Genomic DNA, 15190 nt, shown 5'->3' with positions numbered 1-15190 from the left:
GGGTGGCAGAAGTAGCTTGCCTAGGAATTCCCTGATCCCAAACAATTGGCTCAACCCTCTCCCACGCCTCTGGGGGAACACGGGGAGGTCTGATAAACAGAGGGAAAAGGGCATTATGAGGTTTAACTAGAGAAAATTGGCTTCCCAATTTCACCATCAGGTCCCTTCCCAAGGGGGCAGGGCCAGAGAAGGAGTGTTCAGACAACAGATCCTTGATGCCCATGACCTCATGGGTCGAGGGGCATGTGGGGCCAGAGCCACTAGTTAAAGCAAGAGAACATAGCCGTGATAAAGTGGGTAACCTTACCTTCTGCCTCGATTTTGCCCAGGGCTCCACGAGAGAGGTGGAGAAAGTGGGAGCACAGCCAAGCCCCAGGCTTTCCCCTCTTTCCAAGTCTTGAGAAGACTGGAGGACAGGGTACTGGGAGGAGGCTCTACCACTTTTCCAGCCTCGGGGACACCTCTAATGTCCCTCCTGGTTAGATGCTGGGCACGGTCCTAGAGGCCTGGATCCTGGAGGCTTCTTCCAGGGGGGAGCCCTAGAGGGGCACTCCTTAGACCAGTGACCCTCCTTGTGGCATCGAAAGCAGGTTTCCCCACTGCCCAAGCCAACGGGCTTCCAAGGGGGCTCCCTGGAGGGGCCCTCCTTGGATCTTTTCCTGGCCATGGCAGCAGCCAAGAATTGAGCATGTTCTCTGTCTCTAGCTCTTTCCCTGCGTTTTCTTTCCTCTGCTGCAACTAGGTCTCTATTGTTGAAGACTCCAAAGGCCGTCTCCAGCAACTGGACCTGAGGTGTTTGGGGTCCCATTGCCAATTTCTGCAGTTTCCTCCTAATATCTGGGGCAGACTGATTAATGAAATACATGTTAAGTATTGCTGCCCCTTCAACAGAATCAGGATCCAAATTTGTATACTTCTTAATAGCTTCTACTAGCCGGGCCTGGAAAAGAGCAGGGTTTTCCTTTTCTCCCTGAGTAACTTCCCTGATTTTTTGAAAATTTATTTGCTTTTGAAATGCAGTTCTTAGGCCTTCTAACAGGCAAAGTACCATATGGTCTCTCTTTTCTCTATCCTCACTCCTTTGATAATTCCATCCTGGGTCACTGTTGGAACGGCAGCTGTACCTGGGGGATATTTTATTGGGTTATTGCTAGCCAAATGATCCCCAAATTTTTGGGCATGTTCCCAGATTCTCCTCTTCTCCTCAGTGGTACAACAGGTAGAGACCTGAGTGGGAGCCACCTCAGAGAGAGGGCCCAGGGGAGGAGGTACTGCCATGCGGGCAGGGCCCGAGGCTGGAACCTGAGTAGGGGTCCCATCAGGGGCCACAGAGGGAGGTAACTCAACGAGACCCTTGGCTGGGACCTGAGCAGGGGTCACCAAGGGGGGAGGGGCCATGGGAGGAGAGGCAGGGTAGGAGATTTGGACCGTGAAGGAGGCAGGATAAGAGGAGGATTGCACTACAGGAACCCAAGAGAAAGAGGGGATGGCCACAGAAGGGGGAGCACAGGAAACAAGGGTGCTCTGGGGAGGTTGGGGAGCAGGAGGAGGAGCTGGGGCTGAAGCCCTGGGGGCCATAAGGAGGGGGTTACCCAAAATGTCCTGTTGACCCCCATTGCCCCTTTGTGGGGGTGCTCTAGCTGATGAGGGTTTGGGGTGAGAGGTGCTCGACACCCCAAAGTACCGACACGCCGGGTCCTGCCGAAAGAATTCGACTCAAGCCTTCTCAGCCAAGGGAAGGGATAAAGTTTATTAAGAGTTAGCCAAATAAGCCTGCCCCGAGAGATCCCACCCCTTGCGACGCCTGTAAGGAAAAAGGGCCAGACCCATCTGAGCTAGATTGGTTCTGACCACCCTCATGGAGGCAAGATGGAGATTATATACACAAAGGTTGTGGGAGGGATTGAGGGGTGGTCTGGGGTGACTAGAAGAGGGGTCTAGGGAGGGACTTAAGGACGAGGTCAGACTCCAGGGTGGGGGAAATAGCTGAAGGCTATATGGAAATGACAACCCATCAAGGGCTGGGGTAACAGAGCTAGGGTATAGATATTTTGATCAGGATTAAGGATGGGAAACAGGATTAAGGGTGGGAAACAGCTGGACAATAGAGGACTGGGCAAGGTAGGCACTTGGGCTTAATGGTTATAGCCCCAGGCCAAGGCCAGGTCGAGTGGGAAGATTCAAGGAGAGTTCAAGGGTTCAAGGGGTTCCCAGAGACTGTGCCCTCATCATTCCCCCCTCAAACAAATGGGACCCAAATTCTTTTGGGGTCAGGGACGAGGGTCTCAGCTTCTGGAATTGCTTCCTGCTGATAAGGGGCGTAGAGCTGGCTTGATGGGTCCAGTTCAGGGGGTGCACAGTCATCTGGAAGTTGATGGCTTGGAGACTGGAGGAGACAAACCTGGCAAGGAAGTTAAGCAAACAACAAAACAGACAGTACAGGAGTACAGAGAAAGGACAATATCCCTGGTGGGAATTAAAGATGACTATTTCATACCTAGCTCTCCTAACCACTTGTTCTGCTTCGGGGTTCAGGAGTGTGTAGCACATCCAAATTAGGTCGGGGATATCTAAGAGCAAGGTTTGATGTTTGGTGAGCCTGTGGTTAGCCAGGCACTGGTGGCCCTCTGCTTCCAGGGTGCTCTGGCAAGGCAGAGCTTCTAGGGGCTGGTCTGCTAGAGGCTTAGAAGCTTCCTCAATTGGAATGGCTGTAGCAGCCAGAGAATCTAATTGTTTTGGAAAACAGGGGTTAGATCGTAAGGACTGGATTAGAATTCCCAAAGCCTGTCCTCTCCTTCCTTCAGCAGAGTGAGTGAAAGGTTTTTCTAGATTAGGTAAGGCTAATGCTGGAGTGGTGGTCAGTTTAGTTTTCAAAGTCCCAAAAGCCTGTGGTGGGTAGGGGCCCCACTCTAGAGGGAGTGAGTCAGGGCCTTGAGTGCCAATTAATGGTTGCAGTCCCTCCCAAGCCTTGGGCTTAATTGGATAATGAAGGCAATGGAGGGGAACTATGGCTGGGGTGGCAGAAGTAGCTTGCCCAGGAATTCCCTGATCCCAAACAATTGGCTCAACCCTCTCCCACGCCTCTGGGGGAACATGGGGAGGTCTGGGAAACAGGGGGAAAAGGGAGTTATGAGGTTTAACTATAGAAAATTGGCTTCCCAATTTCACCATCAGGTCCCTTCCCCAAAAGGGGGCAGGGCCAGAGAAGGAGTGTTCAGACAACAGATCCTTGATGCCCATGACCTGATAGGTGGAGGGGCATGTGGGGCCAAAGCCACTAGTTAAAGCAAGAGAACATAGCCGTGATAAAGTGGGTAACCTTACCTTCTGCCTCGATTTTGCCCAAGGCTCCGCGAGAGAGATGGAGAAAGTGGGAGCACAGCCAAGCCCCAGGCTTTCCCCTCCTCCCGAGTACTGGAGGACAGGGTGCTGGGAGGAGGCTCTACCACTTTTCCAGCCTCGGGGACATGCTGGGCATGGTCCTGGAGGCGTGGATCCTAGAGGCTTCTTCCAGGGGGGCGCCCTAGAGGGGCACTCCTTAGACCAGTGACCCTCCTTGTGACATGGAAAGCAGGTTTCCCCTTTGCCAAAGTTGCCAGAAGCACCCTCCGGCAATCTCCTGGCCATGGCAGCCGCCAAGAATTGGGCATGTTCTCTGTCTCTGGCTTTTTCCTCTGCCTGGACTAAGTCTCTATTATTGAACACTCCGAATGCTGTCTCCAGTAATTGGGCCTGAGGTGTTTGGGGTCCCATTGCCAAGTTCTGCAGTTTCCTTCTAATATCTGGGGCAGACTGATTAATGAAATACATGTTAAGTATTGCCGCCCCTTCAATAGAATCAGGATCCAAATTTGTATACTTCTTAATAGCTTCTACTAGCCGGGCTTCGAAAAGGACAAGGTTTTCTTTTTCTCCCTGAGTAATCTCCCTAATTTTTTGAAAATTTATTTGCTTTTGAAATGCAGTTCTTAGACCTTCTAACAGGCAAATTACCATATGGTCTCTCTTTTCTCTATCCTCACTCCTTTGATAATTCCATCCTGGGTCACTAGTGGGAACAGCAGCTGTTCCTGGGGGATAGTTTATGGGGTTATTGCTAGCCAAACTGTCCCCAAATTTTTGAGCGTGTTCCCATATTCTCCTCTTCTCCTCAGTGGTACAACAGGTAGAGAAGAGGATATGCAAATCATACCAAGAAAGTTCAAATTGCAGGGACAGATCCCTAAAACCCTCAGTAAACTTAGTGGGATCTTCTGAGTGTCTCCCCAGTTTTTCTTTAATTTGGATGAGATCTGAAATGGAGAATGGAACATGCAATCTCCTTGTCGCAGCAGGGGAGGCAGGCATTTCCCTCAGGGGAAAAGGCCTTGAAGGCACTGTGGGACCTGGAGCTTGGGGCTGAGGTAGATTAGACTGCAAGGCCAGGGCATCTGCCTGGCAAGGGAGATCAGCTAGTACCTGAGGAGGGGTAGAGGTCAGAGGGGAAGATACCCCAGAGACCCAAGTGGGTGCTACCTCAGAGAGAGGGGCTAGGGGAGGAGATATTGCCGTGGGGGCAGGGCCCGAGGCTGGAACCTGAGTAGGGATTGCCTTGGGGATAGGGCCCATGGTGATAGATGTTGCAGGGCCTGCAGTAGAGGCAGGGCGTGGGGTCCCTTCGGCTGGAAATTCCTTCCTCCTTAGTAAAGGAGAAGTTAGGAGTAATTGTCGGGAGACAAACAAAATAAAACAAAAAAACAAAATATACAGAAGGTACCTGAAACTTTCCCAAATTCCCAGCGCCGAAACAATTGAAAGGATCTGGCACATGCTTCCGGATGGGGCATCCGTCCATGTCCTTCGACATGACCACTGGACCGAGAACCACCTGATAGCGTCAGGTTGAGTTGACCAGGACAGTGTGACTGTCCGACTCACTGAGACCACTGGACCAAGCTGTCCGACCCACCGAGAACCACCAGAGAGCGTCAGGTTGACCAGGACAGTGTGACTGTCCGACTCACTGAGACCACTGGACCAAGCTGTCCGACCCACCGAGAACCACCAGAGAGCGTCAGGTTGACCAGGACAGAGTGACTGTCCGACTCACTGAGACCACTGGACCGAGCTGTCCGACTGGACCGAGAACCACCAGAGAGCGTCAGGTTGACCAGGGCAGTGTGACTGTCCGACTCACTGAGACCACTGGACCAAGCTGTCCGACCCACCGAGAACCACCAGAGAGCGTCAGGTTGACCAGGACAGTGTGACTGTCCGACTCACTGAGACCACTGGACCAAGCTGTCCGACCCACCGAGAACCACCAGAGAGCGTCAGGTTGACCAGGACAGTGTGACTGTCCGACTCACTGAGACCACTGGACCAAGCTGTCCGACCCACTGGGACCTGCTGAAGTCAGGCCCGAGAAGCACATCCAAAATGTTTGGAGAGCGAGGAGGGGGATTGGGAGAGGGGGAGGCTCACATACCTTCAGTCTTGGCTGGAGAAGAACTTGAGATTAGCAGTGCTTCCCGGTTCAGGGAACCATAAATGATGAGGGTTTGGGGTGAGAGGTGCTCGACACCCCAAAGTACCGACACGCCGGGTCCTGCCGAAAGAATTCGACTCAAGCCTTCTCAGCCAAGGGAAGGGATAAAGTTTATTAAGAGTTAGCCAAATAAGCCTGCCCCGAGAGATCCCACCCCTTGCGACGCCTGTAAGGAAAAAGGGCCAGACCCATCTGAGCTAGATTGGTTCTGACCACCCTCATGGAGGCAAGATGGAGATTATATACACAAAGGTTGTGGGAGGGATTGAGGGGTGGTCTGGGGTGACTAGAAGAGGGGTCTAGGGAGGGACTTAAGGACGAGGTCAGACTCCAGGGTGGGGGAAATAGCTGAAGGCTATATGGAAATGACAACCCATCAAGGGCTGGGGTAACAGAGCTAGGGTATAGATATTTTGATCAGGATTAAGGATGGGAAACAGGATTAAGGGTGGGAAACAGCTGGACAATAGAGGACTGGGCAAGGTAGGCACTTGGGCTTAATGGTTATAGCCCCAGGCCAAGGCCAGGTCGAGTGGGAAGATTCAAGGAGAGTTCAAGGGTTCAAGGGGTTCCCAGAGACTGTGCCCTCATCATAGCTATGAGCATCTTACAATCTTTTCTAAGAACGGGGTTCTGAGAGAGCTCCACGAAGGTCATTATGTAAGGAATTTCTGTCCATTTTCTTTCTCGCTGACAATATAATTTTAACTGTAAAAGAGTATTATATTGTAATGTCCCAAAATAAGGCCACTGTTCATGGTCTTCTAGATGATATTGTGGCCAAGCAGTATTGCAAAGGTATACCAGCTTTTTCCTTTTAAGTTCTTTAGAGAACTTAAATTTTTTCCAATTTTGTAAAAGACAACCTAAGGGTAAATTTTTGGGGATTGAGGAGGTTTGACCCATTGTGAGCCCCGGGGGGCTGGAAGTCCCTTCCTCTGCAAGGAGGATCTGGGAGTAAGCCTCAAAAAGGAACAAAGCAAGACAGAAAAAACAAACACAAAAAGGTACCTGAGATTTTCCCATTCCCTAGCACTGAGAGAATTGGGAAAATTGGGGGCGCACTTCCGTATAGGGCGTCTGTCCTTGTCCTCTATGCTTCAGAAGGTGTGCCCAGGTCCATGGCCTTGAACATAAACCACTGGACCAAGTACCTGAGAGCATCAGGCTGAGTCCAAGACAGCGAGCAGCTGTCTGACCTACTGGGACCTGGGAAGTCAGGCCGGAAAAGCACTTCCAAAATGCTTGGAGAGCGAGAAGGGGTTTGGGTTAGGGAGAGGCTTACCTTCCAGTCTTGGCTGGAGAAAAACTTGAGATTAGCAGTCGTTCCCGGCCAATGCACCAAAAATGGAGAGGTAAAAGGTTGAGGGGTGCTCGGCACCCCGAAATATTGACGCACCGGGTCCTGCCGAAAGAATTCGACTCAAGCCTTCTCAGCCAAGGGAAAAGACAAAGTTTATTAGGGATTCACCACAATGGGCTGTCTTAAGAAATCCCCCCACCTTGTGACGCCTGTTTCCACAAGCGGGCCAGATTCAACCTACTGAATTAGATTGAATCTGAGCACCTTCATGGAGGCAAGATGGAGATTATATACACAAAGATTGTAGGAGGGATTGAGGGGTGGTCTGGGGTGACTAGAGGAGGGGTTTAGGGAGGCTCTTGAGGGGAAGTCTAAGGAAGATAAGGTGGAGCCACAGTCCAGGATCCAAGATAGTGAGATATCAAGGTTGGGAAGTAACTGAAGGCATGCATATCTAAAGTACAATAGAGGGAGAGATCTGGGCCCAAGGACAATGTGAGGCTTGTGGCCCTAGGGGAAGGTCAGATCCAGCCTGAAGACTCAGGGACAGCTCAAGGGGGCTCCCAGAGACCACACTCCAGACTCAAGGGGGTTCCCAGAGACTGTGCCCTCATCAGAGCCAATAATAAAACTACTTTTCAAATGTAGAATTTCAAAATACTAATAATCATATGAAATACTTCCCCTAATTACTATCAATAAGATAAATGCAAAGTAAAATATCTTTGAAGTCTCATTTCACCTTTGATAAATTGGCAAAGATGAGAAAAACTGCAAATTGTTAATTTTGGAAGAGTTGCAAAAGACATGTATACTAGTTTTGTTGTGGGAACTCTCACATTGGTGAAACTGTTAAACTGGAAAGCAATTTTGAAATACACTAAGAAAGTGACTAAATTTTCTGTTCCTTTTGACTAAGAAATCTCACTATCAGTTTTATCCCCAAGTACTTCAGAGACAGAGAAAAAGATCCTACGTGCACCAAGCCTACTATGTGTCAGGCACTGTACTTAGCACAGGGGATACAAACACAAACAAGGAAAAAACACAAAAGATAATCCCTACCCTCAAGCACCTTGGAATGTAATGAAAAAATAGATGATCACCAAATGGGAAATAGCTAGACTAATTATTGTAAAAGCACTCACTTTCCACTCACAAGACAGACAAAGCAGATTAAATGAAGCATAAAGGAAACGAGAGAGAGAGAGAGAGAGAGAGAGAGAGAGAGAGAGAGAGAGATTGAGAGACAGACAGAGAGACAGAGAAAGACAGAGACAGAGACAAAGACAGAGAGAGAGAGAGAGAGAGATAGAGAGATAAACAGAGAGATTGATAGAGAGAGAGAGAGAGAGAGAGAGAGAGAGAGAGAGAGATTGAGAAAGAGAGAAGGCAAGGACATTTGGCAGGTAAAATCTCCAACTGTACCACTGTCAAACCTCCTTAAATTCCAGTAGAGATAGCCCAGAACACTGAATACAAGAGCCTTTGGAATGCTAATGCTTTCACCTCAGGGTCAAATGCTTCAACAGCAGAAACTGATAAGATTTTATCATACCCTTTAAAAGGAGGTATTACCAGTAGCTTTGTTACTGTACCCTAAGGGCTGTGGAATATTTCTATCTCACTTGCACCTGAAATTTTCTATATGTGTCTCCCCCATTAGAATGTGAGCTCCTGGAGAGCAGGGATCATCGTATTTTCCTATTTGTATCCCCACAGTGTTTTGCGCAATTTTAGCCCTTACCAATGCTTCATTCATTCATTCTTGAGTGGGGGGTAGGGTAACATAATCACACTTATACACTTTTTATTCCAATAATGATGACCCTCAATTAGCATGAAAAAGTTAAATTATGATATACATACTTTTTTTTTTACAAAAGTTAAGTAAGTATGTATTTTCCAAAAGAGTTTTATTAATTGGTTGTGGAAAATAAATGGATTGAGGTTACACACACAGTACTTTCCTAATATAGGTTTAAAAACTGGCACAGAGATAAGAAGATTTAGTAATGAGGGACTTTATTAATTCTGGAATCTGTTGGCTCTCTTTACATTAAATAGAGCATATGATAATTTCATGTTGCCAATTTCAAGTGTGAGAAGGTGGGGACAATAAAGGGGGGAAGAGAGAAGTTAATTCTTATTGATTAATGTTCATAATGATAAACCTAAGACAATGTAGAATGTTCTTGAAGAAAGTACATATTCAATTATCACCAGTAATTTATTTAAAGAAAGCTAAGATGGTGTAGTAATTCATGTAAGAAAAAATTTTTTTAACATACATTGAAAAAAAATGTCTCTATAACTATTTTCTCCAAAACTTTTGATTTCAGTGGTACAGGGTAAGGAAATTCTTTCTACTACTACAATTGAGCAGCTTTTCAGCAAGTTATACTCTTAGAGAATGGTGTGGGATTCTGAGAGTCTAAGTGACTTACCCGGAGGAACACAGTCATTATTCTTTGTCAGAGTCACAACATGAACTATGCTCTTCCTAGCTATGAGACTGACTCTTTAGAAATCAGTTAATGATGACATCATTGCTCAAATTGAAATGCTTTCCCCATATGTTACTGAGTTATTCAGTCTAATTCAGTCCATTTCCCTGACAATAATAACATATACTGAATGCCTACTTTTGTGATTCACATATGGCTAAGAAATGATCCCTCTACTATGGATTGGGAACATGAAACTCAAAAAGCAGTTCATTCTACTGGGTTTCTCAAACTGCCCTTGGTTAGAGCTGTCCCTCTTTGGAATCGTGTTGGTCTCCTATGCATTGACCATCTTTGGCAATATGGCTATCAACCTGGTGTCCCATTTAGTCCCCAAACACCGCAACCCATGTATTTTTTTCTCACCAATCTATCATTCTTAGACCTCTGCTATACCACCAGCACAGTTCCCCAAATGTTGATATATATTTGTAGTAAACTGAAAAGCATTATCTATGGTGGCTGTGTTGCACAATTCATCATCTTTTTAGCCTTGGGTTCCACAGAGTATCTATTGTTAGCTACAATTTCCTTTGATCGATTTGTGGCTATTTGCCAGCCTATCCATTATCAAGTGATCATGCACCAGCAGCTATGTCTCCACCTGGCAGCTGCATGTTGGCTCAGTGGTTTCAGCAATTCTGTGCTGCAGTCTACTTGGACTCTTCTCATACCACCATGTGGCCACTACAAGGTGGACCACTTCTTACGTGAGAGACCTGCCCTTCTCAAGTTGTCATGTGTTGACATAACAACCAATGAGGCAGAACTCTTATTCTTCTCTGTTGTCATCTTACTTATGGCCCTGTCACTGATCCTTATCTCCTATGGCTTCATTGCCCAGGCAGTATGGATGATGTGATCAACTGAAGGGAAGAGGAAGGCATTTGGGACATGCGGATCTCACCTAGTTGTAGTGTCACTCTTCTATGGGGCAGCCATCTACATGTATTTCCTACCACCTTCATCCACTTCTGAAATTTGGGGGAAGATAGTTTCCCTACTTTATAGAATCATCAAACCTATGTTAAACCCTCTCATCTACACCCTAGTGATTTAGAGCATTTTTTCATGTGACTATAGATAGCTTTAATTTCTTCATCTTAAAACTGCCTGTTCATATTCTTTAACCATTTCTCAATTGGAGAATAATTTATATTCTTATAAATTTGACTCAATTCCCTATATATTTTAGAAATTAGGGTTTTATAAGAAGTTCTGGTAGTAAACTTTGTTTCATTGCTTTCTGCTTTCCTTCTAATCTTGGTTGCAGTGGTTTTGTTTGTGCAAAACCTTTTTAATTTAATGTAATCAATAATCCATTTTCCATTTCCTAATATTCTCTATCTCTTGTTAGATCATAAATTCTTCCATTCTCCATAGATCTGACAGGTAAACTATTCCTTGCTTTCCTAATTTTCTTATTAATTTACAATTTATGTCTAAATTGTGTAGCCATTTTGACCTTATTGTGATATATAGTGTAAGATGGTGGTCTATGCCTAGTTTCCACCATACTATTTTCCTGTTTTCCCAGCAGTTTTTGTCCAATAGTAATTTCTTATCCTAGAAGCTGAAATCTTTGGGTTTATCAGACAGTAGATTTACTATAGACATTGACTATTCTGTTTTGCGTATCTAACATGTTTCACCAATTCACCACTCCATTTCTAAGCCAGTAACAACGTTTGGATGGTTGCTGCTTTATAATATAGTTTTACATGAGGTGTGGCTAGACCATATTCCTTTGCATTTTTTTCACTAATTTCTTTGATATTCTTGACCTTTTGTTTTTCCAGATGAATTTTATAATTTTTTCTCATTCTATAAAATAATTTTTCATAGTTTGATTGGTATGGCATTCAATAAGAGAATTAATTTAGGTAGAATTGCCATTTTTATCATATTTACTCAGTTTACCTGTGAGCAACTGATGTCTTCTTATTTATTTATTTATTTTGTGTGTGAAATCTCTTATTTTTTATTTATTTGGCATTTAATTTTTCCCAGTTACATTATTAGATCTGACTTTATTCGTGTGCAAGTTGTTTTGTAATTATGTTCCTATAGTTCCTGGGGTTATTTTTGCACATAGACTCCCAAATATTTTATGTTATCTACAGTTATTTTAAATGGAATTTCTCTTTCTGTGTCTTGGTACTGGGCTTTGTTAGTATATATAGTGACATGCCAATGATTTATGTGGGGTGTTTACATCCTGCAACTTTGGTAAAGTTGTTAACTATTTCACATAGTTTTTTTAGTTCACTGTCTAGGATTCTCTAAGTATAGCATAATATCATCTGCAAAGAGTGATAGCTTTGTTTCCTCATTGCCTATTCTAATGCCTTCAATTTCTTTTTCTTCTCATTGCTAAAGCTAGCATTTATAGTACAATATAGAAGTACAGTGGTGATAATGGAAGTCCTTGTTTCACCCCTGATCTTATGGGGAAAGTTTCTAGCTTATCCCCATTAAATGTAATGCTTACAGAAGGTTGTAGATAAATGCTACCTATCATCTTAAGAAAAACTCCATTTTATTCCCATGCTCTGTAGTGTTTTTGATATAAATGGGTGCTGTATTTTGTCAAAAATGTTTTCTGCCTCTATGGAGAAAATCACATGATTTATGTTAGTTTTGTTATTGACATGGTCAGTTATACTGATAGTTTTCCGAATATTGAATGAGCTCTGTATTCCTGGTATAAATCCCACGTGGTCATAGCATATTATCCAAGTGATAAATTGCTATATTCTCTTTGCTAATATTTTATTTGAAATTTTTGCATCATTATTCATTAGGGAAATTGGCCTACAATTTTCTTTCTCTGTTTTAGCTGTTCCTGGTTTAGGTAACAACATCATATTTGTGTCGTGAAAAAAATTTTGGTAAAAGTCTGTCACCTATTTTTCTGGAGAGTTTTTATTGTATTGGAATTAACTGTTCTTTAAATGTTTGGTAGAATTCACTTGTGGATCCATCTGACCTCTGGAGATTTTTTCTCTTACAGAGTTCATTGATGGCTTCTTCAATTTCTTTTTCTCAAATGTGTTTATTTAAGTATTTTATTTCCTCTCCTGTTAATCTGGACAGTTTATATTTTTTGTAAATATTCATCCATCTCACTTAGATTGACAGATTTATTGGCAAAATAGCTTCTAATTATTGTTTTGATTTCCTCTTCATTGGTATTGAATTCAATTTTTTTCATTTTTTGATAGTGGTAATTTGGTTTTATTCTTCCTTTTTTAAAAATCAAATTAAGCAAAGGTTTATCTATTTTGTTTTTTCCCATAAAAGCAACTCTTAGTTTGGTTGACTAGCTCAATCATTTTCTTAATTTCCATTTTTAATCTTTCTTTTGAATTTCAGATTTTCCTAATTTGGTATTTATTTGAGCTTTTTTTAAAATTTTTTTTTGTCTAGCTTTTTGAGTTGCATGCCCAATTCATTGATCTCCTCTTTATTTTATTCATGTAAAGATTTAGAGATATAAATTTTTCCTGAGAACTTCTCTGGCTGCATCCAATAAGTTTGGGTATATTGTCTCATTATTTTCATTTTCTTGATGAAATTATTGTTTGTTTATGAGATATGTTGTTTTACCCACTTACTCTTTAGGATTAGATTATTTCATTTCCAATTAATTTATAGTCTCTCTTTCTATGGTCCTTTCTTACAAGTAATTTTTACTGCATCATGATTATGTGAAAAGTATGCATTTAATAGTTCTGCTGTTCTGCATTGGTTTATGAGGGTTTTATGCCCCAGTACATGATCAATTTTTGCATAGGTGCCATATATATTTGAGAAAAGGTATATTAATTTCTATCCCCATTCAGTTTTCCCTAGAGATCTACTATATGTAATTTTTCTAAAATAATATGCACCCTCTTAACTTCTTCCTTTTTATTTTATGATTATATTTATCTAGTTTGAGAGGGTGAGGTTGAGGTTTCCCCACCAATATACTTTTGTTGTTTCTTTCTGTAACTCGCTTAACTTCTCCTCTAAAAATTTGTATGCTATACCACTTGGTGCATATATTTTTAATATTGATATTACTTCATTGTCTTTGGTATGTTTTGCAAGATGCAGTTTCCTTCCTTATCACTTCTGACCACCTCTTTCTTCAATCTCTCCTCCCTTCTGTCAGCCCCCTCTGTTTTCTTTCCCACTTCCCCTACTACTTCTGACCTACCTTCTGTCCATCCCCTCCTTTTTCTTTCCCATATCTCCTCCATATCTGCCTAGGAGACAAGATAGATTTCTATTCCCAGAGGAATGTGTATGTTATTCTCTCTTTGAGCCAAATTTTGTGAGAATAAAATTCATAAAAAAGTTAAAGGACCTGCATGCACAAAATTGTATATTGCAGCTCTTTTTATGGTGGCAAAAAATTGGAAATTGAAGGGCTGCCCATCAATTGGGGAGTGCCTGAGCAAATTGTACTATACAAATATAATGGAATGCTATTGTGCTCTAAGAAATGATGAGCCTGGAAAGACTTACATGAACCAATTCTGAGTAAAGCAAGCAGAACCAGGAGAAAATTGTACTTCCTGCATGATGATCAACTGTGATTAACTTAGCTTTTCTCAGTTATACCATGATCCAAGACATTGCAATAGACTCAAGATGGAAAATGCTATCCACACCCAGAGAAGGAACTACGGAGTCTCAATATAGATCAAAACATAGTATTTTCACTTTTTTCATGGTTTTTTTTTCCCTTTTGTTCATTCATAACATGACTAATATGGAAATATATTTTACATTGCATGTGGATGAGCTATATCAGATTATTTGTCATCTTGGGGAGGCAGGAAGAGAGGGACAAAAATTTACAACTCAAAATCTTTTTTAAAATGAATATTGAAAATTGTGAGATTAAGTCCTTTAATTCCTCAATGATATGGGGATAATTAGACAATTAGGTAAAGACTTGTGAAGTCAGGATAAAATTCTGTTATTTACTGAGGTTAATGTCATAACTATTTTCTGTTCTGTGTTAATGAAAATGAAAACACAATTAGGTATCTCACAAAAAGAATTGTTTGTGGACTATCTTATAAGAGCCTTAAAAAGATAACCACTTTTACTAGGGGTTACTTATTTGAACATGGTTAGAAATTTAAAATGTTGGTTTTTTTTTTATAAACAACTCATTTAATGAACACTATTTTGAAATAGATTACTCACTCTAATTTTACATTCCACCCCAATGCCTTTCTTTTTTGGAGAGGGGTATTTTTATTGTAGTTAACATGACAGTTAAAAGAAATCATTCTTTTATTAAAAGACCTCTCACAGAAAGTATTCTGTTATTATTTCTTAGCGGAGTGACATCCTCTTAATGGGTGAATGAACAATGCTATATGTAAAATATGGATTCAGAGTTTTCCAGTTTTTCAGTTTGTGTTTCAGTTTCTGGGATAAATCGACATGACAAATGGCTAACCTAAATATGTAAATTCTCTCATCTAAAAGATTCTTCATTTTGATTTTCTATCACTATTTGACCTGCTTATTGGCAAAATAAATTTAAATTTGGGTTAAGATCAATTTTGTATGAGGTTTCTAGCAGAGAAAATCTTCTCTATAAGTGATCTGAAACCAGTAAGCTGGAAACTGTTCTGAGACCACACCCAGACCAGAGGGCTTTTTCAGGAGATATTTCCAGAGAAAGAGATGGGTGTTTGAGATGGGACCTCTCAGCCTTAAGATATGATGGGCCTATGAAATGGGCCACTTACTTTTTTTTTATTTACTTTTTCCTTACATGCCTTTTCCCTGTAAGATCTGTTTACCAAAGGGAACTGCTCCTAATGGGTCATGTCAATGCATGAA

At 42.5% G+C, this 15190-nt stretch overlaps 1 pseudogene; it reads left to right on the top strand.

Moving 5' to 3' along the window:
• The first annotated feature begins 9515 nt into the window (after positions 1-9515).
• LOC118857962 lies at positions 9516-10397 on the top strand (annotated as a pseudogene).
• The last annotated feature ends 4793 nt before the right edge of the window (positions 10398-15190 follow it).

This window comes from Trichosurus vulpecula, chromosome 7 (genome assembly GCF_011100635.1).
Source record: "Trichosurus vulpecula isolate mTriVul1 chromosome 7, mTriVul1.pri, whole genome shotgun sequence".
In the NCBI taxonomy this organism is placed as follows: Eukaryota; Metazoa; Chordata; class Mammalia; order Diprotodontia; family Phalangeridae; genus Trichosurus; species Trichosurus vulpecula.
Note: the sequence above shows the minus strand (reverse complement) of the source record. Positions and strands in the feature narration are given on the sequence as shown.